Source organism: Heloderma suspectum, chromosome 5 (genome assembly GCF_057233095.1).
Source record: "Heloderma suspectum isolate Gila_16-S chromosome 5, 16-S_ref, whole genome shotgun sequence".
NCBI lineage: Eukaryota > Metazoa > Chordata > Lepidosauria > Squamata > Helodermatidae > Heloderma > Heloderma suspectum.
Genome location: NC_139462.1, coordinates 175,292,501 through 175,319,806, shown reverse-complemented (window position 1 = coordinate 175,319,806; position 27,306 = coordinate 175,292,501). Strand labels below are relative to the sequence as shown.

General features: G+C 40.4%; 1 protein-coding gene across 24 annotated transcripts in view; it reads right to left on the bottom strand.

Moving 5' to 3' along the window:
* TBC1D5 (TBC1 domain family member 5) overlaps window positions 1–27,306 on the bottom strand; it is a 412,711-nt gene that overhangs the window by 275,658 nt on the left and 109,747 nt on the right. For 3 of the 24 annotated variants that reach the window (XM_084858383.1, XM_084858385.1, XM_084858394.1), the window contains one exon: window positions 1,987–17,092. The exons of the other annotated variants lie outside the window; for them this stretch is intronic. The gene's annotated coding sequence lies outside the window, so the exon portion shown is untranslated. Of the gene's footprint in view, window positions 1–1,986; window positions 17,093–27,306 lie in introns of those variants that run through there. 24 annotated transcript variants of the gene reach the window in all.

Sequence of the window (27,306 nt, the reverse complement as noted above, 5' to 3'; positions counted from 1 at the left end):
CAGCTCAATTACTGTCAACTGGCAGTAGCTCTCCAGGGTTTCAGGCAGAATTCTTTCCTAGTCCTACCTGGAAATACAGGAGATTGAACTAGGGGCCTCCTCCATGTAAAGCATGTGCTCTACTACTGAGCTACAGCCCCTCCCCTGAGGGAATAAAACACTGTCCAGAACCAAATACCTCTGTCCAAGTTAATCAGCTTCCCCACCCACAGTATCTCTCTCTTCTCTGGATTAAGCTTCAATTTGTTCATCCTCATCCATCCCAAAACTGCCTCCAGACACCTGTTCAGATGTTCCACAGCCTTGCTGGGATTAGCAGATAGAAACGAGAGGTAGAGCTACGCATCATCTGCATACTGATGACACTTTAGTTCAAACCTCTGGCTGACTTTCCCCCAGAAGCATCATCTGGATGTTAGCAATAGAAACAAATGGAATTTTGTGGCACCCCAAAAGCCAAAGGCCATGAGGTGGAATAAAATTCTCCTAGCAGCACCGAGTTCACCTTGCCAAAAGGGGTTGGAGCCACAGTAAAAGCATGCCTCCCACATCCAGTTTGGCCAGACAACCCAGAAGGATACCTTCATTGATAGTATCAAAGGCTGCTGAGCAGGGGTCACACTCCCCTTCGCACCCTTTCTCCGGTGTAAGTCATCCACCATGGTATTCAAGACTGTTTCTGTCCTGTACCCAGGCTGAAAGCAACTCCCATCAACCCAAGCCACCAATGGTCAGACATGATAGGAGTTGTATTCAGGGCAAACCGAAAGCCCTCTGGAAGAACGGCAACTTAGTCACTGACTGACATTGTGGTCCCAACCATGAGTTTGTCTGAGCAAGAACACAATTACTCCTAAATTCCCCTGCATTGGTGGAGTGACACTATGCCAGGGTAGCAATACCTCTGCATTGGCAGGAATCTTTCACTGGTGGAATAGAAACACAGGATGCTGCCTTATACTGAGTCAGACCACTGGTCCATCTAGCCCAGTACTGTCGACAATGACTGGCAGCAGCAACTTTCCAGGGTTTCAGGCAGGAGCTTTTCCAGCCCTACCTGGAGATGCTGGGGATCAAACCTGGGACCTTTTGCAGACAAAGCAGGTGTTCTAACACTGAGCTATGACCCCTCCATAAATCAGTCTGATGTTTAAGGCCACGGTAGGAAGGGGAAAGGTGACATTTCCTAAGGAACAGGCTTAACAGCTTCAGTGCCACAGTAGGTGGGAACTGGCCCTGTCCTGCCCGCCACCTACCATAGTATTCAACGTACAGAAAGCTTCAGAAGTAAGCAGCACGTGGACCTTAGAAGTATACTGGGCCCAGTCTGTTTATACCTTTAAAGTTAAAGCAAGAACTTATTGCAATATTAGTGATATGCTCCATTTTATCAGATCCATTCAACGCTGTAGTGGCTGCCTTTTGAACCCATTGCAGTTTCTGGACACTTTCAAAAGGCAGCCCCACGTAGGGCACGTTAAAGCAGTCTAAGCTATATTTGACGGCGCATGAATCATCGTACCTAAGCCATTTCAATTGCTGAAAGTAATTCTGAACCAGAGATAACTTTCAGATTTCTTCAGATGCTGTATCTAAACAATACCTTTTTGCAAATTTGCAAAAGTAATTGCTGTGCAAATGCCTATAACTAAACATCTGGTGTTGAGAGCAGAGAAAGATTTGCCTTTGACTAAATGTACACTGAAATGGTCACCTTAACTTTAAGATCAGACAGGGCACAGCAGTCTGATATACAATTTGGTGTCATTTTTTTTAAAAAAACAACTATCAACCTGGTAACAGAATTCCCAAGTAAATGGATGCGTAATTAAACAAAGCAGTGGGTAATTGCTCTGGAAGTTTTATTTTGCATATAAAAAAGAGTAAGAACCTTTTAAACATTTTTACTGCAATCTGGAATAGTTAACTGGAAAAGTCATCATGGAATTTCTGAATTCTTAAGGCTTCAATCCTATATCTACTTACCTGGGAGTAAGCCCCACTGAATTCAATAGGATTTTCTTCTGAGTAGTCATGTACAGAAGTGTGTTGTCTGGTGCAGTTTTAGCAATACTATTTCAATACAATGATAATGCTATTTCAGAATTCTAACTAAATAGTATCATGCATCACAGTACCAACATAGCAACATTTTTTTTAAAGTTCAGTGATATTACATATCTTATTTTTAAAGCTCACAGTAATTCTATTTCAAGAAGAGTTTCAACTGTTTCCATAGATTATATAGACAGACAGTAACATTCTTTAAAATTCGTTACTGATATGTGTTATTTAGAGTGGGGTTTGAAGGCACAATTTTTTAAAAAGTTTTATTTTGCATATAAAAAAGAGTAAGAACCTTTTAAACATTTTTACTGCAATCTGGAATAGTTAACTGGAAGAGAAAAGTCATCATGGAATTTCTGAATTCTTAAGGCTTCAATCCTATATCCACTTACCTGGGAGTAAGCCCCACTGAATTCAATAGGATTTTCTTCTGAGTAGTCATGTACAGAAGTGTGTTGTCTGGTGCAGTTTTAGCAATACTATTTCAGTACAATGATAATGCTATTTCAGAATTCTAACTAAATAGTATCATGCATCACAGTACCAACCTAGCAACATTTTTTTTAAAGTTCAGTGATATTACATATCTTATTTTTAAAGCTCACAGTAATTCTATTTCAAGAACAGTTTCAACTGTTTCCATAGATTATATAGACAGACAGTAACATTCTTTAAAATTCATTACTGATATGTGTTATTTAGAGTGGGGTTTGAAGGCACAATTTTTTTAAAAGTCCAAATGTATAAACTACATATTTTCTTTGTAGAAAAAAGATTTATTTACTTTATGTAAAGCATTTTTACCCCACTTTTTAGCCAAAAAGGTTCCCAGAGCAATTTATATATCATCAATAGAAACAAGGTGGTTCTTGCCCACAGACTTACAATTCTAAAAAATACAACACAAAGGAAAAGGGGAAGAGGAGGGAAGCAGAAAACAATTATACTCAGATACCAAGTTTTAAAGTGAAATAGTAAGTCTGTAAAATGATCAGCTGGAATGGAAAAGGATTTGTGAAAGCTGAATGTGCTACTCCTACCATCCCTTCCACCCCATAGCCTTGCAAGTCTTCACTGACAGCTCCAATGATTAGAGGAACATTTTAAAAGTGTCAAATTCCAAAGAGCAGCCAAAAGCTCCACAGCATCTACCTTCACTAATTAATGACTGGCTAAAACAGTGTGAAATGCTCCTGGAAGCATAAGACAGATTCCTCTAGCACGCTCCTGGTTGGAGTGATACTGTCAAAAGAACTTCAGATCACTGCAGGCATCCAACCACAGAGAATCATCTCCATGGTTAGAAACTTAGGCTACAATCATCCAGTGGTAACCCATCTACACTGAGGACACACTTCCTTCTCAAGATGGTCTCTTACTGTAAAGCATGAAGCTACTTTGCCATTTCAGACATCTGAAACTGAGTGCCTATGCTTTTCACAGAGTGACCTTTTAAGTTATCACGTATTTCTTTTTAACAAACGTTAGGAAGGGCCCTGTAATTTCACTGTCCTTCAAGTAGTACTCCTCTGCTCCATCCTTGTCTTTCTGAAGCCTGACACTTCTCAGGAGCTCTTCCTGAGTTGTCTGGTTCAGACTCAGGGCCAAACCAGATACTCGCTTGTGTTAATTAAACATGTGCTCACCAGTTCGGCTAAAAAGCAAGGGTGGGGTTAACTTTCAACACTAAAGGCAGTTTGCAGAAGAGGGAAGCCACACCCTTTAAGGGACTAAAATCTGGCTGATTTGCAGTCACTTCCAGGCTGGATTATTTCTCCTCCAAGACCTGCTGTGGTCTAAAGATCCAGAAGCAGAATGGCAGTTCGAACATCTGAGGACTGGGGGAGGCTTTTAAACACCTCTGCTCCACCTGTGCCTCTTGCATATGTCACCAGGAGCCAAAACTGCAAGAGACATCAGCAATGGCAGTCCAAGTGAGGACACCTTGCCCTGTGAGGTATTAACATCTAGTTATTGCAGCAGCCATTTCCTCTGAGATCTGCCACGCTACAGAGATTCACAAGCAGAATAGCAGCTGGAAAGTCTAAGGTTCGTGGGGAAACTTGAATACACCATTGCCCCTTCCTAATAACTCTTTGTCAATTTTGTTACAATGTAAATGTACTGTAAGCCACCTCAAGAACTTTGGTCATTAGGTGGGGGTATAAATATTCCCAAGACACAAAGAGACAAACAAACAAATCTTACCTCCCTATGTTCCTTTGCCTTAAGAGGTTTTTCCCCTGCCCTGAACTGAGCTGAGCAAGGCAAAAACATATTAAAGCAATGGAGCACAAAAAGGTGAAGTGGGGAAGGGAGGGGTTTCACTCAGGGCCAGCCCTCCCATAAGGCGGGATGAAGCCCTCTGACTCCAGCAGAGGAGTGGAAGGAGTGATGAATTGCACTGCTCCCCCTGCCCCAACCAGGAGGGCACGCCACTACCTCCTCCAATGTTTGCCGCTCTGAGGGCTCTCCAGGGAAGCCGCCAGTTTGGCAACGGTAGCGAGTACTCTGGAGAACCCTGCCAGTCCCACCCTCCTGCTATTGCAAATGCTGCAGCAAGAGAGCAGCAGGCAGGGCTCTCCAGGGGAGCCTCACCCACCCCCTGGCTCATGCTAAGAATCTCAGCACAATTATTATTTATTACAAGCACAAGCCAGCCAGCATGCAGGTGGGCTCTCTGGAGAGCTGTGTCGGCCAAGGATGTGGCTGGCATAGCTCTTCAAAGAGCCAGCCAAGCCAAAATGCCTGGATCTGAGTAACTGTGTGTGCGTGAGAGAGAGAGAGAGAGATGCACAGCCGGAAGAGGATGGCAGGCAAGATGTGGTGGGAAGGGGGTGGGGGCATGATGCAGTGGTGGAAAAGCTTGCACCTAGGCTGATTTCACTCTTCTCTTCCACATTCTCCATTTACCATTAAAAGTTAACCCTCACCATTTTATAGCTGGACTGACAAGGGTGTTCTTAGTAAACACACACACTTCTGGTTCGGCCCGCAGGTCTTGCTGACTCTAATCAGCACTCCACTGCTAGAGAAAGAGGAACAATAAATTCCAGCATAAAAAGCTGCCTTGACAGAGTCAGACCACTAGTCCATTTAGCTCCGTATTGACTCTCTGAAGGGTTTCAGACAGGATGTCTTTCCCCATCCTACCTAGAGATGCCAGGGATTGAACCTGGGACCGTTGGCATGCAAAGAATGTGCTTTATCACTGAGCTACAGCCCTTCCCCATACTTTTTTTGGGTGGGTTTTTAATAAATTTAAGTCCTTCACTTTGAATTTTTCATGTTACATAATGCAGCGATGCATGTGCTCAGACACTGAGCTACAGCCCTTCCTGTGCATCATATGGAGTTGCACAGCCTGCTCCTCCTCCTATAGCCATACTTTCCCTGTTATTTCCTTCCTGCACTATTGAAACTATAAAATTAAACTCAAATGCATGAGCAGGTCAGGAAAAGCCCATAAGAGATGGCAGAAACTGATACATTCACTATGGAGAAGGAAGTTGAAGAAAAATTTGTAGGAATCATGGAATAATCAGCACCTGCAAAACCTTCTGAAGTGTTTGTACAAAGAAAACAAGAACATCCACTTGAACTTTTTTTTTTTTTAAGTGTTTGCCTGTATCCTCTAAACAACAAAGTTCTTATCCAGGGCAAACAAATGGATGCACACAGGCCTGAATATTCTGTATTTCATAGCTTTTAGATTTTCAAGTCAACAATCTTTTCACAAAAATGTCCTGTCTCTAGCACCTTCCACGTAGTTATGAGGGGCATTAGCTCTTTCAGTCTCCATTTCATACAGCACGAAAAGTCATCAAGGACTGAGCTTCTTTCTTATTCACCTACCAAGCTTCTTTCATAATTCACTACCAACCATCTGTCATTGGGGAAGTGTTTCCTTTAGATATATAAAAAATGCACAATTTGACACATTTTAGATAGCGCAAAGCAAGCATGTTTTCTTTCATAAACTGTATCAGATTATAGATCATTAAAATGGAATGATGCAAATAAAAAAACCCTGGCTAATGCTATGATGTTGATCAGCTGGATTCCAAAACGAAGTGCACTAGCTCATGTCACCAAATGACTTGTCGCTAGTAACTAACAAATCTAGCAATTATGAACTGCAGTTAATTTTCATACCATTTAGTAAAAATTCTTGACTTTTAAGTACTATCAGTCTGATCAGATCTTTAATACAAAACAAAGTCACATTGGACTTTAAATAAGTTAATTAAGTATTAAAATCAATCATGTGGAAGTCTTAATATTTAATATTGTTAGATTGTGTATCAAAGTGGTTTTATTATTTATTTACTCAAAACCTTTCCAGAATACTTCATTTTGCATCAGGGGGTCTGTATTGCACAAGATAAATGCATTTACAGTGCCAAGTGAATTATATATAAAAGCATTTGTCTTAATACATGTCATTCAATATTAAATATCACCCATTGGTACCACCCTGAAACCTTAATCTATTTTTACCAAGCACACATTTGTATTTTTCAAATGTTGTCTATTAAATAGTTGTCTCTGGAGCCACAGTGCGAAGTACATATCTAAGAACAATCATCATAGGAGCTTTAAAACACTGTCTGCAGATTTAACTCTACATTCTTTTGTGTCTTAGCAGCACTTAACACAAAGGGTATAAAATCTGTGGTGAATTAAAACGTCAGGCATGAAAGATAATATGACCTGCCTAGAATAAACAGAAACCATGCATCTCAAAGCGTATGTATAGATTCTTTAAAAATGCCATTATAATTAAAAGAGAAAAATATACATAAAATAATTCTTGCCATATGAAACTTTTATAGCATCCCAGCTGAGGAGATGGAGGCCTGCTGATGAAACTAGCGCGTTCAGCGTTGCCTCACTGTGGAAGGAAATCCTCTTTGGACCTGGGAGAGTTTAACAGCTATAAACCCCTTGCTAATATTCCCTTCTTGGGCAGGGTCTGGGAGACGGTATCGGTGGCTCAAGTCTAGATGCTTTGGAATTAAACATTATATGGACCAATGTCAATCTCGCTTCAGGCCAGGGTTTGCACTGAAACAGGCCTTGGTCACGGATGACCTTTTTGGGAAAGAGACAGGGGGAATGTGACCCTGTTGATACCCCTTGATCTCTCAGGCCCAGTTCACATTATCACTGTGGCTTAAACAAGCCATGGGGGCTTGTTTAAGCTGTAGCATGTGCCATTTCTCTAATTACCCACCCAGGCGCGACTTGTCACGTCATATGAGCCCAGGTGGCATGGCTTGTTTGAGGAGGAAACAACCCTCAAGCAACTCAACAGGCCATGGGCTATTTGAGGGTTGTTTCCCCCTCAAACAAGCCATGCCACCTGGGTTCGGATGACGTGACAAGCTACACCCAGGTGGATAATTAGGCAAATGGCTCCCAGGGCACACCGGCACTCGATGCAGCTTAAACAAGCCACCATGGCTTATTTAAGATGTGGTGATGGATCAAGCCATCAGTTGAGGTCATCTGAGGATTTTGAGTGAGATGCCATCAATATGGTGATGACACAGAGCTCTATTTCTCCTTGTTATCTGACTCAGGTGAGGCTATGCAGGTGCTCAACTGGGTCTGCAGTCAGGAATGGCCTGGATGAGGGCAAATAAACTGGCCTGACAAGATAAAGGCCCTGTGGGTAGGTGGCTCTCATGTCAGGAATTGGGTGTTAAGCCTGTCCTAGATGCGGCTGCACTTCACTTGAAAAAGCGTGGGCATCGTTTGCATTTTCACCTGAGGCTCAAATGGGCTCAACGCCTACAACTATTCCTGGATGGGGATAGTCTGGCCACAGTGATTCATGGTAATACTCCAGCTGGATTACTGTAATGTGTTGTACGTGAGGCTGCCCTTGTAAATGACCCGGAAGCTTCAGCTAGTGAAAAATGCAGCATCCGGAATTGTAACTGGTACAGTCAGGTGGAATCATAGTACACCAGTATCTACACTGGCTGCAGCAAGACTAATTCAAGGTACTGGTGTTTACCTTTAAAGCCCTAAATGGCAGGAGCACTTCTCTGTACACCAGCCTGTCTGGGGAAGCTCTTCTCAAAGTACCTTGGGTACATTTATCAAGAATGGAGAGAACCTTCTACATCGTGGCACCCCAACTACGGAACGTTCTTGCCATGGAGGTGTGACTGGGGCCCAACATTGCAGTAGTTTTGGTACCTGCTCAAACATTTTATGCTTACCCAAACGTTTTGAATTTGTTGCTTTTCTTTATTCTATGGCATTTGCTTCCTTCTCTGCTTTTATCATGACAATGTGGTTTTAATTTATTATGTCTTATTTTAATCATATTTGTACAGCACCCTGGTATCTGCTAGGATTTAAAGATGTTAAAATAAAAATAATGACTGTGAAACATTCTCTTTTAGGGTTCTTTTTCCAGTACCTGCTCAGGACCCTAGAGCCATGCCACCCATCTTCCCATAATAAATGGGCTACTTAGTATTGCTGATTCACTTGTTAGGTGCTTTGCCTCTACTGATGATCATACCACAGTCTTAAAAGCTCAAAGAGAGGGGACATCTCCCCTCTTAGTCTTTATCTTAAAGTATCCTAACACTGAAATCCCTGGGCTGCAGAGACCCCAGCTCTAAATATTTAACAACAGGTATAACCGTCTAATCAAAGCTATGGTTTTCCCAGTAGTAATGTATGGCTGTGAGAGCTGGACTATAAGGAAGGCTGAGCGCCGAAGAATTGATGCTTTCGAACTGTGGTGCTGGAGAAGACTCTTACGAGTCCCCTGGACTGCAAGGAGGTCAAATCAGTCCATCCTAAAGGAAATCAACCCTGAGTGCTCATTGGAAGGACAGATAATGAAGCTGAAGCTCCAATACTTTGGCCACCTAATGCGAAGAGAAAACTCCCTGGAAAAGACCCTGATGCTGGGAAAGACTGAAGGCAAAAGGAGAAGGGGACGGCAGAGGATGAGATGGCTAGATAGCATCACGGATGCAATGAATATGAACTTGAGCACGCTCCGGGAGAGAGCGCAGGACAGGAAGGCCTGGCGTGCTATGGTCCATGGGGTCACGAAGAGTCGGACACGACTGAACGACTGAACAACAACAACATAACAATTCTGTATTTCTATCATTCATTTTTATCATAGAAACCAATGAAAAATTGTATAATTATTTATAAAGTGCAAATAATGTGTTCGATATTAAGAAAATAAAAACTAACTGAAGTTTACATACCACAATAGATATAAATACAAGTTCAAAAGCAATGTTTAAAATCAGAAAAATTGTATGTTTAATTTATAGCAAAAAGTGGGTGAGATGTAACAAAGGAAGAAGACACCATTACTTTTTCTCACTGATTTCCACTTGTCACCATACATATTATGATGTGCTCTACTACCTGTTTCAAAAATATTAAAATATCGTTTGCTGCTGCCTAAAGGTTTTGCTCTCAAAATAATTCCACCCATTCTCCTTTACTGCCCCACCACCTATTCCAGAAACAGTCACAGAATACCTATGTGGTGCCATCTCTCTTTCTCTCTCTCTCTCTCCAGATTCAATCTCAATTCTGTGAAGCCTTTAGTCCTCATCTAAAACTAAAACAAAGTCTAAGTACATGGGCTGTATTTGGGCACATTTAATCTCCTCCCACCCAATATTTTTCATTGAAATATATCATTTACATGATGACTATCGATGCGGAGATTATAAAATAATATTTCTGTCAAATAATAAAATATTACAATAGGTTAGGTCTCAATAAAGTACAAATGGGGTACATTTTCAAATTTGAGAAAGTAGCCTATTCCTTCTTCAACCAGCATCCATTTGTTGGGTTTGGTGATTTCCAATACTTTAATCATTCACTCCCCTGTAGATAGTATGGTGGGAAATTTCAGATATCTTGCTAACACAATCCTAGTTGCCACCAATATATTCAATACGAGTGATCTAACCAGCAGTTGAAATCCCTTATCTAAGCTGTTAACCAACAACTACCTGAGGATGCATATTGATCTGAATAAAAGTTAACAGGTGAATGCCATCCAAAATGATGAATTCTATTCAACCTTGCTGGCGTGATGTACCACCTATACTTAGCTTCCTGAAACCCAAAACAGATCACACACATTTAACTCTTGTTTCCCTTGTCTCTTCCATTCCTTTCCCACTTTGTCTTTCCACTACAATGAAACTATCTAAATTAAGAATTCAAGCTTATCAGGGTATGGCCTGTTTTTTTTATGGTACTCTGTAGAAGACCATGTATGGTGCTGGAAAAAGAAGATTACTGTTTCCACTTGTCATTGTCTTCGTTTTTAAACTTCTTTTTCAAACTTCTACTGAAGTACACAGGCATGGACCATGCAGTGATATGCAAAATGGTGTTATAAATATTTGTTCTATTATTTTCTATTCTCTTCATTTTCTCTAGAATTCTATTTGCTTCTCACAATTAGAGGAAGAAGATGAAAATATATAACACAATTGAATTTACCTGGATTTTTTTTTCTAGGGTAGCAGAAAATCACCAGACACTGTGCATTTTTTGGCTGGAAGAGGCTCTGGGGGACTCTTGGAATTCCAATGAGAGAATCTTTAGGATGTGTGTCCATAGCTTGTGCATTTCCAAAGAGCAATTTGATATGGAAATCCATGATAAAGGGCAAGCATACACATTTCATATCTCTAGTTTAGACACCAAACAACTCTCTAAAGCTTCTAATGTGGGTATAGAGTCAGCTCTTCAGTACTGATTTTCATGGAAGCTTTGCTTTGCTGTTATTTGTGAGCAACAAATACAAGATAGTAATTTAATTTTTTCACTGAACATTAAGAAGAGTTTAAGAACAACATCTGGTTTATATTTTATATAAATCTTGTAGCACCTTGTGACTAATCTTTTAAGCTCATTTTATTAAAAAAATACAAGAGATGTAAACAAGTGATAGCCATAAATCTCCTTGATCTATTTTTTTCTTTTGTTTTTAAGAAAGCTATTGTAGTCTGCTTTTCACTTTATTTTTACTACTAATCTTATTTTCAAACCACTAGTAGGCCACCAGAAAGTGAGGCTTCTGAATTTTGTCTAGACAGGACTCAGTTATGTGGCTGTCTGTGCTAACACTTGGCAAAAGTCAAAATTTGCTCAGAGGTCCAGCATGATTCATGAGTTGTGATTAGTACATTATTTATGTCTCTATTTTAACTGTTTTAAGCCTTGAGGCAAAGTGGGTAAAGGAAGTAAGAATCAAAACTTACTAGTGAAGGTAGTGATAATGTGGTGGCACGCTGGCAACTTTTGAATATTCAAGCTGAGGCCGCAGCTTGTCATGTCGTCCAAACCCAGTGAGGATGGGTTGTTGTTAGGGTTAACAAACAACCCAGAACTCATGGGCTGTTTTAGGGTTATGGCTCGTTTGTTAACCATGGGAACAACCCACCCTCACTGGGTTTGTATGACATGACAAGTCATAGTTATGGCTTGAATATTCAAAATGGCCATCTGCTTGATCATGTGAACTGGCCAAAAGGAGCCAAGAGGATAATACACCCAAGTTCCTCACTGAAGCCTTATCTCTTTAGCTAATCCCTGCAGGGATGTATGAGAATTTCATTTTTGCTTGCAAAAACAATGCAAGCATGCCCTGTTTGAAGCTCTGAACACAAGCATGCCCCGTTTGAAGCTCCGAGCACGTGTCCACCAAAAATATTTGCAAATTGTCAAACATATGTTCCCGTTTGTCTTGTTCCTGATTCCCAGATCGATTTGCACCAATTTCCTAATTTGCACCAATTTCCTCAGTGCACTGAATCAGCTCTGCTTTAGTTTATGGAGGAAATTTGTGCAAATTAGGAAATTTGTGCACATTTTGGGAGATCATTGTTTGATTTGCATAAATCTCCCGTTCGCACAGAGCAAGCAGGGATCGCAAACGTGAATGGGAATCAGGCATGAGATGAGTGGAGAGATGATGTTTGGAGAATCCTGGAGATCTCAAACATGGCTCATTTGCCCATACATTCCTGTGATTGAGAGACCTACATAAGTTGTCCCAATATCTAGGAACTTTTTGCAGTATTTTTTATTTACCCTAACAACCTTAAGTTAACATATTGGACTGCATCCAGGATCTGCCTTCTGTTGATGGAAGTGCTCCACTCAGGAAGTGCCTCTACTCCCTTCCCTTCCCATACCACAGCTCATCCCTTTCAACAGGATCCTCCATTTTAGAGGCCTGAGGGACTGTTGTGGGGAGGAGGGGGCAGGGAAGTCCACTTCCACCAGCCCAACCGTACACACCTAAATCTGGATCCAACTGTCTATAAGCAAAATTCCAACCACACATGAACATGGTTTAGTGGGAGTTCATACACAAACTAAGTCTGCCTCCTTGGCTTAGTTAACACATCTTGAGTCAACAAGTCTTTCTAAATGTCAACCCTCAACATTATAAAATTATATAGAAGGAGAAGGAAACAAGGCATACAGTGCATATAAATATGATAGTGTATTAGCCTGCATTTAATTACCAGTTCAAACAACAACCTGATCTAACCTTTGACAAGTAAAATAAATGTTCTGAATAATTTAACCAAAGCAAACATTTGCTGTTAATGCTGGCTAATTATAGTAAGAGTTGGGGGAGTGGGGAAAGGGAGACAAGAGGAAAATGAGTGAAATGATAATTTATACACTCATACTGCTGTTGCCATAACTATTTCTTCAAGCTCGGGGGGTGGGGGTGCCTTTGTGATGTTCATATTAAACAACTATTTGGAGATATACTTTCCTTCCTTTCCAGTACAAAGTACAAAAATATCCCCTTGATTTGCAAAAATAAAACAAGAACTAAGAAAGAGGTTACCTATGCATTACTGGTTCCTAGAAAGTTTATTTCCTTTGGTAATTAAAGAATCAACTCTAGCCCTTATTTCTCTATGTTTTATTGGATAAAAGACTCCATAACTGATTTTTGTCAATTAACGTATTTGGGCAATAACTTACAGAAATGAAAGACTCCCTCCCCCCACTATTCCCATGGCTTAATACAAATTATTTGCTGAAAAGGATTATGTCCTGATATATGGGTTTCAACTATTGTTACATGTAGGCCAGTACCTGCCCTACCTGGACTGGGCCACCATATTCTCAAGTAGAGGATTTCTCATTACTTGTGGTCTGAGATCTTTTAATTGGAGGTGTGAAGGATTGAACCTGGGAGCTTGTACATACAAAGCATGGCTTTACCTGCTGACTTGGAGTTTTTCTCCTCTTTCTCTATTTCCCACTGCTATCTTAATACTGCTGCCTATGCATCAGGGATTATGCACAGAATTCAGCATTCCAGATATCTCAGCATTCATTTTTTAAAGTGTATTCTGAACCTTTACGAAAAGCTAGGGTCGAGTTCCACATGTGTCCTCAATTGTGGCTGCTGAGCACAATTTCTAGAGGTCAGTGTAACGTACCAGTATCCTGCATTTTTCTTTTGGTCCCCCTAACTAGCAAAATCAGAATAAGCCATGCAAAATAAGCAAATATACAAAAAGTTGCTTACATTTGAATTATTTAGACAGGTCCAGGATTCTGCTTGGCTCAAGCTTCATGTTATTTTGCCCAAGAATTTAAATTCTTTTTTGTTTTTTAATTGCAGAGTACACATCAGTGCCAGAAGTACACATAACAGTTTTCAGACTGGAATATGGGAAAAACTACATTTGCAGATACTACTATGAGTCTCAATCATAATTCCGCGGTTTATTCACTTTCACTTAAGAGAGCAAAAGTAGTAGCATGCAAAATTGATATCCCTCCAGATTAACTCCTTCCGCTCCCAAATTAGCCAGACTCTGTGTTTTGTCATCCTTATTGCTGGACATTCTGAGGACTTGATGTGCTTCCACTCCTGATCAGTTGCTTAAACATTTTTGACCCTGCTATCTGCCCCTCTCATTTTTCTGCCCTTCTCTGTACTCTTACCTTGCCATACGGACTGTCTCCCCATTATTAATTTCTTTGTCTGTTCTTTGGCCATTGTGTTTATGCATAATGCTTATACTAACGAATTAAATATTCCATACAATGACAAATTAAACATCTCCCCCTAAACCCCATGTGCATATCCCAGATCTAAGTTTTGATTCACTCCTAGGGTTACTCCAGGTTCCCACATCATGTTCCCAACAAATCAAAGGAATGTTTCAGCTAAATTATCAGACAGAAATTAGATTAGGTTGGTTGACAGTTAAATCCTGGTCCTTTTCTCTTCCACCTAAATTCTGTCCAAAACAGGCAATCATTGTGCTGGGTTCTTCCTCTTTTCCACTATCTAAGAAAAGCTGTGGCAGTGTGTTCAGAACTCTACCCAGAAAAGAAGGTAGTAGAACCAGGGCCAAACAAGCTTATACAAATATATTGTTACAGATGTATATTGATAGTAGGAATTCTGAAACCTACTATATATTGAATATGACACTGACAAAGCTGGGTAATGAACAATTTAGGGATAATGCTAATGAAAGGACCATCCTTTATGAGTGAAAGCAAATTGTCAAGAACAGAACAGAACAGAAAAGAAAAACAAGTATTTGCCGTAAAGGAGCAGGTGGCTAAAAGGACAACAACAACAAAAAATGAAGACGGAGGATTCAGTGTAATGAGAATAAAGTTAACAGATTTAGCTCTGATTATTTAGTTACGTTAAACCCATTTGAGAAGGAACTTATTTTTATGCATTTTCAGCCTGCCCTGACAGATTCAGGGAAAGTAAAATATAAAAATACAAATTTTAAAAGTGAAAATTAATTTATATCACTCAAGCCTTACTACTATCAGCATATGTACTGCAGCCTTATTAGAACGTAATTCTGACTTTATCATGCAGCTTTGGAAACATACTTGAAAATAATTTTGTAATTGGTAAGAAAATATTTAATGGCTGATTCCAAACTCTAAAACTGTGAGAAGAGTTAAGTTTTCCTTTAACCACCCAGCCTTTTGTTTGTTTGCTTTTAAAGGAAAAGTTGATGGGGAATTTCTACTTTGCACATATTTAAATAAACATATAAGTAAGTGGTTGATGACTGTATGTTTTGGGCAATGTGACAAGCCTGTCTGTGGATCAGGATGCTTTTTGAAAGGAATAAAAGCCTACATTCCAAACCCAGGTATGCTGTGTTTGATTTTCAACATAGTCAGGGCCTCTTCACATAAACTAAACAAGACCTATGAGATATGAATATTTCTGAAAGTCAAACTGTGTGCCATCTACACAGACATTGCTACCAGCACTACCACTCCAGAAGACTGGCCTCCAATTGATAAAAAAATCATGCATACTTAGAGAATCAACAAAGTGGAAAGGCAGAACATAGACCAATCTTCTCCTCTAACCTGGTACCATCCAGGATGTTTTGGACTACAACCCTCAGCATTCCTGATCATTGGCCATGCTGGCTAGGGCTGATGGGAGCTGAAGTTCAAAACATCTGGATGGTACTAGGTTGGGAAAGGCTAATCTAGACTATCAGAAAATAGAAGAGAAACTAATATGCAGTTTCTAGTCCAGTATTCTGGCAATGGGAGGTTGTTGGGTTTTTTTACTTAAATTGTTAATCTGGAAAGTTCACAGCAATATATAAGTTTATACTGATGCCTCTTCAAAGAAGGCATCTATCCAGATCTTATACAAACTAGTTTCAATATTCTAACATTAATTTAGGTAAATATATATTAATGAAGAGGACATGTTAATCCCCTAGTGTCTATGTCTGTGAGGCATCTCAGCTTTTACTTCCTTCACTGTCACTCTTGTGTAAGTAACATACTGTGGCAACATATGAATAGTTCATAGTTCCAGCAATGAATGAATGAATGATGGCTTACACCCTGAGTAGCAATTAAGGGTTCTGTTTCTTTACCGATCAGCTGCTGCATATTTACAGCGAACAAGTGTGTTTCCTGATATGCACACTTGCTGGTTAATGTGATTTTTTTAAAAAAATCTTTAGCCAAAAATATTTGCAGTTATAGCCAAAGCTCCATTTCTTGTTGAAGATGGAGATTATTCCAGTGGAGAAACACAGCCAAAGGCATGAAATAAATGAAGGCGAAATGGATGTCTCTTAGGCAAATAATGTTCTATTTGTTGTTTATTCGGTCAGTCGCTTCCGACTCTTCGTGACTTCATGGATCAGCCCACGCCAGAGCTTCCTGTCAGCCGTCGCTCCCCCCAGCTCCCCCAAGGTCGAGTCCGTCACCTCCAGAATATCATCCATCCATCTTGCCCTTGGTCAGCCCCTCTTCCTTTTGCCTTCCACTTTCCCTAGCATCAGCATCTTCTCTGGGGTATCCTGTCTTCTCATTATGTGGCCAAAGTACCTCAGTTTTGCCTTTAATATCATTCCCTCAAGTGAGCAGTCTGGCTTTATATCCTGGAGGATGAACTGGTTTGATCTTCTTGCAGTCCAAGGCACTCTCGGAATTTTCCTCCAGCACCACAGTTCAAAAGCATCTCTCTTCCTTCGCTCAGCCTTCCTTATGGTCCAGCTCTCACAGCCATAGGTTACTACGGGGAATTCCATTGATTGAACTATGCGGACCTTTGTTGTCAGTGTGATGTCTCTGCTCTTCACTATTTTATCAAGATTTGTCATTGCTGTCCTCCCAAGAAGTAAACGTCTTCGGATTTCCTGGCTGCAGTCAGCATCTGCAGTAATCTTTGCGCCTAGAAAGACAAAGTCTGTCACTGCCTCCACGTTTTCTCCCTCTATTTGCCAGTGATCAATCAAGCTGGTTGCCATAATCTTGGTTTTTTTGAGGTTTAACTGCAACCCAGCTTTTGCACTTTCTTCTTTCACCTTCGTCATGAGGTTCCTCAACTCCTCCTCGCTTTCAGCCATCAAGGTGGTATCATCTGCATATCTGAGATTGTTAATGTTTCTTCCAGCGATTTTAACTCCAGCCTTGGCTTCATTAAGCCCAGGACGTCGAATGATGTGATCTGCGTACAGGTTGAATAAATGTTTCCGGTTACCCTCCTTCCAAAACAAGGCACAAACATATGGAAACACCTTAAGGCACATCTACAGGCTGATTTTACTTCCCCTGACTTGGCTGAATATAGATGGGCTTCTGGGAAAATTATGATGAAAACCTCAGTTGAGTAAACATTTTTTTATATATACTTTTTAGCTTTTCGTAGATTTCTCTTACATAAAAATGAAGGAACCATTTTTTCAAAATGATCTAAAAGAGACTCTGATGACACTGTATTATAAGTACCTTTAGACTGGGACTAAATAGACTGTACAAGACAAGGCAAATTAAACTTTCTGTACTATCAATCATTTTAGGGTCAACCACAAATGCTCCCCCCAACCCCCATTTCACCAACCCTACCAGATGGCAAAATGGGAAGGGGTTTTCACTTATGGGGGGATTTGTGAAAAACACACTTACCCCCAGTTATCTTGCATTGTTCCTGACAGCCACTGGCTGACAGCCACCATTTTATTTTCCCCACAATTTCCTCTGAGTGACACTACATTATCATGTAGCATAATTCTGAGAGGCATTATGGGCACACACAAAAAAGGACTCCACTTACCACCTAGTGACCATTATTTCATTATTTCATTTTTCCCATAATGCCTCTCGAAAACCATCCCATGTGATAATATATCATAGCTCAGAAGGTATTATGGGAAAAATAACTGCTAGAATAATCACTGCCACTATTACTATGAAACAGGGAGTGGCAAAAGAGGGTAGTGGCTGCAAAAGAAGTAGGAAAATACTGCTGTCTCCTCTTTCATTTCTGAAATCCTCTTAAAATATGGCTGGAAGTTTTCTTATAAGAACTTTTCAGCTTGCTCCTATATAATACGATTAAGGGCTAGAAAAATAATTCAAATCATTTGAAAGTAGTGTAAAAGTTTTAAGGTCTCAGGTGCCTCAAATTTTTCTAGAACATGCATACAGTCTATATTAACTGATTAATATCCACAAATATTAGATGGGTATATACTCCCTTTACTTAGCCCATGCTAGTTCACATGATCACCGCAGCCCACCATGGCTTAAATAAGCCATGATGGGTTGTAGTGCATGTTGACCACCCTTTTGAATATTTAAGATGTGGTGGGCAGTTGCCATGGCTTATCGTGTCATGTGAATCCAATGAGGGTGGCTTATGCGAGAGTTAAGCAACCTTTGCAGAACCCTAAAAGAGTACATGGGTTCAAAACGGCAGCCGGCACACACCATAAACCATGGTGGACTGCAATGATCGTGCAAACCTGGTCATTGTGTAAGGCCACTGCTGCTCTAGACTGAAGTAGGAGGAAAGAGGAAAGAGGGTCATGCTTCACTAAGATGCTGCACTGGCTAACAAAAAATACCCTACCTTCCCTACCTCACATCATGTTCAGACACATGTGTCATTACAGACTAAGTATGGGTAGAGGAGAAAAGGCCATGAAGTCACCAGGCTAAAAAATGACTTGGCAATTCATGGCTCCCTCCCCTGATCCCCTGCCACCCGCCCCTGCTCTATGCTGAAGGGAGGTTGCTGTGCAGAATGTTTGGATGACCAAAATATAAACACTACTGAAATAACTGTTGTTATGACAGGTCATGTGTTTATGTATGCATGTGTGCAAGTATGCTGGGAGGTCATATATTTCACCCAAATGGGATTCCTGCTAAGTGGAAGCAGGGCTACCTTCGTTTCATTTGTATGGAAGAAAGTAGTGGAGCTCAGCTCAGTGATTCCAGTGGATGGGGGAACTAAACCTGTCTTCTGCTGATTGCTATAGTGCCTGGATGGGCATCAGTTTCCCTGTCCTCATTGTGTCCCAGATCGTAGCCAATTATTTTGCCTTAGAACTCCACAGGAGCCACTGAAAAGTCGCACCTGTTTATCTGTGTCCCTGGTTCTGGATATGGTGTCTTTCTGCAATGTTAAGAGCATGTGAAAACTTTTGTTGATGACTAAGATATTCTCTATGAATCATGAGTAGACCATAAACATTTGACTGGCAATATGCAAATGTTTCCTGTTGGTGATATTAATAATGTGCACAACTGAACATCACCCAGTGTTGTAACAGTACCCAACAACCAGTTTTACTTATATTCTCCATTAACTTCAATATATCTCACCTTAACCATAAAGCTTTATATGATTGGCTCTATAATACCAATCACTCTCAACTGAGGAATATACACTGGCATTGAAAAAGCCAAAGTCAAGTGAGCTTTTAGACACAAGCTTCAGTTAGTTATTAAGACTAGGGGAAGCACCCAATGTTGGCCATTTGTGTGTGGGGCCCATTGCTACTTATGCGAGCTCCACTGGCCTGCCCCGTTCTATAAACTAGTGTTTGTACTCATTCTGGGTTGCCCCTAGAAGTGCTAAATCTCAGTTCCACAAGTGCTTGTGGAACAGAATCGGCAGGGTTGGCTGAATGTGGTTAGTTGCTGTTGGACTCTGCCCTAGGAGTTTTAAGGTCTATTTTACTTATAAATGAAAGCATGGAACTATACATGTCCAATATAAACTCTGAAAAGGACACTACTGAGCTTCTTCTTTTTTTTTTAAGTAAAAGGTGTAATGAAAAATATCTGTTACTTTTCTTTCCCTATCTCACTTCATACAATTCCAAATTAGATTGATTAGATTAAAACTCTACCAATTTAAATTAGATACTGCCCAGACTAACAGCAAATGAGAGACAACTCAGAATATTCGAAATCACCATTAAAGCAATTAGCTTTGTATGAACATAAGATGAAATAAATATTTAATCATAAAAATAATAAAGATTAAAGTTAACCAAATGAATGATTATAGATCATCAGGCTATAACTTGTTTTACGTTATTTTTCTTTACCTTTTTATTATTATACAAAGAAAAAACGATCTGCATAATTTGTCAGTGGGATCAAAAAGATACTAAGAAGTAGGCAATTTGACTCCCTTGTAAGATTATGGGCTGGTGTACCCATAACAGTAACATACATTTTGGTTGTTTGTGCCCAATATTTGGGCTCACATACTCCCCCTCCTCCTCCCTACCCATGCTTCCTTGTTCATGCAAATCATAGTTTCCGATTACATTTGAATTAGCAAGATGTGGATTGGCTTGCTCTCCAAACCAGATTTGGAAACCATGGTGTGGCTGGATTTCCAATTCCAGTTGGGGGACAAACACTAATCCTAATTTGTCAATTTGATGCAATTTATATTGTGTGTGAGCAAGGAAGTGTGGGAGAGAGAACTGATGTGTAAGAGGAGAGGACAGAAGGGAGAGCTCATGAGCCCAGACATGAATGGCTATACGACAGATTGCCATTGCCCAGCCCAGCCCAGCAATTTTTCTTAACTTCATTATACCTACACAATACTACTACTTCTTTTTTTCAAACACTTCAAAATGTGTTAGAATAATACATTGGACTTATATCCCCTTAAGAGTCCTTGCAGCATTTAACTAAAGTAAAATATACTTCAGGTAGGGTGTATTAATTAGTAAGAAGTTAAACTGTTTCCCTTTATATTAAATAATATTAGGAGATGAAGATTCTATCAACACCTCTGTTAGTCATACATCTATGGTTCAGCCAATTGTGACCTACAGATAAGTGCACCTTCTCCCAGGCCAATCCAGAGTAAATAGATTCATTTCCTGACAGGGAGTTTCCTGGAATTCTGGAAAATAAATTCAGTTAGGTCTAGAAGGGATCTCTAAGTCCTGGTGTTCAGCAGTGACCCTGCTGTGGTTTTTACTGCTGCAAACATAGCACCATAAACCATTCTCCACCTCACCAACATGGGAAACATGAAGCTGGGTTATGACTGAGAGGGTCCCATTCATACTGTCCGTCTGCAGCAGGAGCTGGGGCCTCTGAGTTCATTCATTCATTCATTCATTCATTCACAGTTCTCATACCCTGCCCTTCCTCCAAAGCAGGAGCAGAACAGCTTACAAATATTGATAATACAAGTAACAATAAAACAACAATAAAATCCTCCTGTTAGAATAAAACAGTTAAAACATGACAGTAATAATCTATTAGAGAGGCTCAGAAACAAACAGAAGCTTGTGTAAACAAAAATGTCTTTAATTTACATTTTTAAAATATTCACAGCAGGGGTTAGTCGCACCTCTCCTGGGAGATATCTCCACAAGGGGGAGGGGGCACCACTGAGAATGCTTATCTTGCACCCCCTTCGTCCTCACCTCATTTATGGGGAGGACAATGAGTAGGGAAACTCCTGTAGAGTGAAGGACCCTAGTTAACTGTTAACGGCAGAAGCACTCCCTCAGTTACTCGGTGTCAGGGTGGACACTGAGCCCATAGAATCCCAGAGTAGTTCTGATTCTGAGGAACAGCAGCCGCTCCTGGGAGAGGAGCACGCTCATCCTTCCCAGGGCCAACAGCTGACAGAGATTTCTCCTGCCGGCATTCCTGGCATAGATAGCAGTCCTGGGAGTGAGAGAGCGCGGGAAGCAGCCTTGCTGGACGCGCGACGCCGATGCAGGGAGCAGCGCCAAATGGAGGGCGTGGAAAGGAGGCGTAGTGCCCAGTTGGCACACAAACAATGGTTGCGCCCAGAGGATCCAAGGGAAAAGGGGAGGGACTCTCCCTCGCCCATAAGTGCAGGGTCTGCCAGTGATTCTCCTTCAACCGGGGACCAACTGTTCCAGCTTAGGGCATAGGTACTCTGCTGCTCATATCTAGTTGCTAACAGTAGAGTTGTTAAGTTGTAAAAGAGGAATAAAGCTTTGAAAATAATCCCTTTGTCTGTGTCTGGACTTGGCTACTGGATTAGACTGAGAGAGGCCGCCAAGGAGCCCTTGACACTCGGGTCCCAAGTTGTTAAGGGATTTATAGGCTAATAGGAAGTTGTTAAACTGGGCTTAAAACACAGTACATGGAGCACATTCTGGAGCACAGTGATCTAGTTCCATTGCAGCAGGGCGCCTAAGTATGGGCCCAATCCAATTTGGATGGATCTGTTGGAGAGTCTAGTTTCCAGTCAGGAATCAATATGCAGCTAAATAATCCAGCAAATCTAATGAAAAACTTTTTGGATTTCACTGGTGTAAGTTGGCAATGCACTTTGCATCCTCAAGGTACTGACTATGGAGCAATGGAGAGAGAGTTCATTCTTTGTACCTATTGCCTCACGATCAGGGTGGTGCCAGGTTTGAGTGGACTCTGGGCAAGGTGCCCTCCAGGGAGCCCTGTATGACCCCCCCCCATACCACCAAGTAGCAGTGGGGACAAGCATCCATTTTTTCTTTCTTTTCTTTTAAAACTTGGTTTTACTTGGACTGAAGGTCAGCAGTGCTCAGCCTAGTGCTAAATAAGGGCTGAGAGGCATTCTGGGAAAATGAAGATGATGGGTGCTGCTGTCTATAAACTGGCTTAGCACTTTTTGGTTTACACTAGACCTTGTTATCATAACCTGATCTTTTGCCTGTATACAGATCGTGCTACCTTCCTATTAGCTTCCTATTACCTTCCTCCTTGCATCCTGATCCCTCCATTTTTACCTTAAATTTCACATGCAGTCTCATTATAGCAAGAAGATACGAATAGACACCCTGCACATAATTAGTCAATGCAGAAGTATGATGTAGGGGTAATTCCATTCTTGTGGCAGTAGCCTTACATGGGCAACTGCTTACTGGCTGCCCTGCCCATACTGGTGTAGAATGAAGGAGATGTGACAAGAGTAAAAGAGATGAATGGACAAAAAGCCTGCACATATGCTTGTCACAGACGTCTCAGTTGCTTGAGTTCTGTGGCACTGCATTGGTGCGAGAGTGGATCAGGTGTTGTTGCTGCATATTCTTTACCACTGCACAAATAGGATGCCATGTTACCAAACTCCAGCATGACAGGATCATTCCCCCAAATTGTAGATATTCACAAAAACAAGCCAATTAGCAAAAACATTCACATACATTTAATATAACCTTAACACTTAACAAGATATTAGTATTTAGCTGTTCAGTCAATACATTTCTCAGAGTATTCAGTGTATTTTCAGAAAGGTTCCACCACGGCTAAATTGTAAGAGCGCAGAACAGATTACAACGCAACATTAAAGGAATATGGCAAACTAGTATAAAGTCACACAAATACCCACAAATGCAGCCATTAAGTAGTACCAAGGTTGCACTTAAACCTTTCAGGTATGACTGCCTCCAAACATCACTTTTATGTTTGAGAATATCTTGAGTAATGACAAGGCACAGAAAAAGAACAATATAGGAAAGGACTGAAAATCCCACATGATATTCCAGGCCTTGAATAATTTCCTTCTTCATCTGCACAACATAAAACAGTGCTCCTTTTGCTAAACACTCCCAATGTACAGAGTAACACAATGAATTCTAATCTCCTCTTGTAACCCTGCATTTTTAGAATTCCAATCACGATTACATCAGAAGAGTCTAAACACTTATCTATATGTGTCACTTTTCCTACAGTATTCTTAGCACCAGTTGCAAATGTAAAAATGTACCCAAGATGCAAAACATATCCTGTGTGTGTTTCTTCTTTGAATTCTCTCTCTGTTAGTGTTCCCTTTTACCTATACTCAACATCAGTTGAGTATAGAGTTTAAGAAAAAAAATCTTGCACCTGACATGCCACATTAAGCTTGAAAGCACTAGATTTGCACCTACAAAAATAAGGAGGCAATGGGAATTTTCATGGACATTTTACACATTTATTAATATCATCAGTTCCATCATGTCCCAGGGAAAACATCTTATTAGTGCTACAATTAAATGATTCAGCAACCATCCACACTATCTTTGCCTTTTAACAGTTCCAATCAGTAGCAGATCTAGGTGTAATCAACAGCAGCAGGGGGCTTTAAGAAGCAAAACAAAACAAAAACAGTAGGGATCTTTACTAGTATACTAAGTGATAAGAAGCAGACATATTTTATTCTACCTTATTCTCAAACAGAACTTTGCAAGTCTTCTCATATACTTCTACAATAAGCATTTTAATTTCTCAGCAGCAAGACAAAAATATCAAATCTTAAAATGTCCACATTAAAAACAAAGCAAAACACCAGCACTATAAAAGGCTCCCTTCTGTTATTTACATAGCTTGCTATATGGATTTGTCTATATTTTAGAAGACAACATTGGATCTGACCTCCTAAATGATGATGAGGCTTGTGAATAGGTGGACAACAAGGGCCAGTTATAGTGGCGGTAACTAGCTATGTTAAAGTACAGAATATTTTCAGCTCCTGCTAGACAGAATGCACTACAAGAACGGCACAGTGACGCTGATACTGAGGGAAAGACTTGGACAATAAAAATATCAGTATAACAATTTTGCATCCCTTATTCCAACCTTTCTGAATCTGGTACAGTCCAGATGTTTTGGACTTCAATCCCCACCAGCCCCAGCCAGCATGCTGGGAGATGTGGTCCAAAACATCTTGAGAGCTTGAGGGCACCAGGCTGGGGAATGCTGCCTTATTCTCTGGGACCAACTTTGTATCCTAAACTAAGTTAGATCTAAACAGAAAAGTCCAGTGCACAATTTTGTTTTAAACTGAGGCCTTTTAAACACACACACACATCCTCTCCTATTCAATTTTTTCCTCCTTTTTTAGAAGCATAAGTCTCATAAGGTTGCCATCTTCATAATTTTAAACTAAATTTTTGTGCCCAACCTCACTGTTAGCCAAAGAACATTTTAAACGTTCAAGAAAGAGACAACTAGTTTTCTTTTCTCTGGCAGAAATTATCAAATTTAAAATTTGGTAAGCTAATCATTAGCACAATAGGCAACAGGTACTCTTTCTACCTACAAAGTCCAATGTCATTGTACCATTTGATAGGCTGTGTCCATTCTTTTCTGGAGACAGCATTATGAGCCTTAGTGAGGACTAAATTTACACACAAACAGAAAAGATGGGGTTCATACTGGTGTCACCCAGAGCTCAGGTATATGGTTAAAGGTTGCTGGGATTATATGCCGTGGTTCAAACAGGTTTTACACTTCTTAATTAATAGGCTTATCTCGTGTTTGTTGTGACACTGTTCAAACTGCCATAGTTTATCCCACATAAACTTCAGCATAAAAATACTGTACTTTCTGCATAGCTACTTTAGTTGCTCTCTATTTTGCCTTAGTTCTGAGAAGCAAAGCAGCCAACTATTATTTATTCCCTTGAACTGAATAAGGCTGCATGAAGGATGCTGCTTTTCGAAAGGGCACTCTACATATTTCTGCCCAGGACTTAGGTAATACTTCTCTGTTCCAGAATCATCTGCACAATGTCAAACATCTTTTCAATAGTAATATAAGATGGAATTGCTGCTGACCAAAAGTAAATACAGCAGTAGGGGGAACGTCAAGCAGGAGTTTCAACATTAAACTACCAGTCCAGAAGCACCTTTAGGACTGCTACTTTAAATCACAAACGGAGTTACAAGGAGGGAGGAAGGGCAATTCAAACTTCTGTTAGTGAAGAACTGAACATCACTCATTTTCTAAGGTGATAGGGTTTGCTGCACACTGGGTGAGATAGAGAAGAGCCCTCCTTTCACTTGTCTTTTTACTTAAAGGAATGAAGCTCCTAGGCTAAGAGAGACCCATCTACTTCATCAAGTACTGAGATTTTCTTACTATGATTAGATATACCAAGAAGTAAGATAGAAAAACATGCTCAAGATGATTTAAGACTCTTTTCTATGCTTTCCACTCCTTCACCTTCATATTATCTTCACTATCATGTAAACAAATCTAAGGACATATATGGATATACCTTCAAACCATGAGTGCAGGTTTATCTACTGGAGGCTTTGCTTCCCCCTAACTTTGCTCTTGTAATAATGTATATATATAGATCCAAGTTTGTCCCCGCCTCCCTCAGCAGGATATGTGTGCTGTCTGCTTTGGTTTAGATTTCAAGTGCTGTTTTTCTGCTCAAATATCTGCTCAGCACTTTCAGGGTTTTCTACTTTAACCCCCCCCCCCACTTCCACAAGAGTACTGAGAAGGTGGGGGGGGGTGATCACTGAGAGAAGGGCCAGCCAATCAATCCTGTGCATAGCCCTCCTCCAAGAACAAGGAATATGCTGTGAACACTTGAAGAACAGATTTTCCCTGATCTCAATCTGAGGAAAAAAGTGGAATGCGTGCCCTCAAAATGTAGTAAGTGTGTTTCTATTGAAGATTCACCTCTGAAATTATGTACACCTGTTCACACCTTTAGATTAAAGCCAGTCAAGGAGTTTGAATAAGAGAAGTAATAAACAGTCTTTCTGGGAACACAGAAACTGTTACGTTTGATCTTACACTCTGATTCTATATATTTACACACACACGCACCCTTTCTGTGTTTCATGCTGGTCACCAGTAATTCCACAGTACTACCTCATTTTGTAAACAGACACAACATACATTCCCTAAATCTAAACTGCCTAACTAGAACAAGAATCTGGTGAAAATACTTTTTACCTGCAATCATTTTTGTCCTACCCTTTTCACAAATATAACCTCAATTTATTTGTTTTTTCTAAAAAATAATGGAAGATCCAATTTTATCAATCTGACAACCCTATTAATTTCTTACATGTACCACCTTAAAGCTGCACTCATATACACACTTACTTGGGTGTAAGTCCCACTGAATGCAATGTGACCTCCTTCTGAGTACGCAAACATAGGTTTGCACTACAAGAGTGATTTAGCTGTAGTTCTAAAATGAATTCCAGTCCCAAAGCATTCACACATACTAATTATTGTCTGATAGATGACCATCCAGTAGAACTCGTGCTATGATTCTTAATATTTGAAGTTCAACAAAAACTGGTTGCCATGTTGATTCTAAAGTACAGGCAATTCAAAATGGGAAAAATAATCTTTTTTATAAGACCACTTGGGTTGGTGTAGGATTATTTGAGCTGTTTAGTTTCAGAGAACTCTTCCTCAAGCAGAATAGCAAACAGAATGTCACCACCACCCCACTCCTTCCCTTCATGCACTTAGCACAGAAGCCTGAAAGTTTTAAGCACATTTGGCTGAAATTGCTTACAAGTCTCCACATGATCTGGAACCCTACACTAGAACCCTAGAATCTCCATTAGAATCTGTCTTCAGACCTTTTTAATGGGTACATGTGCATGAGTCCTTTAATCTGCTGGTTGTCATTCTGAAGAAAAC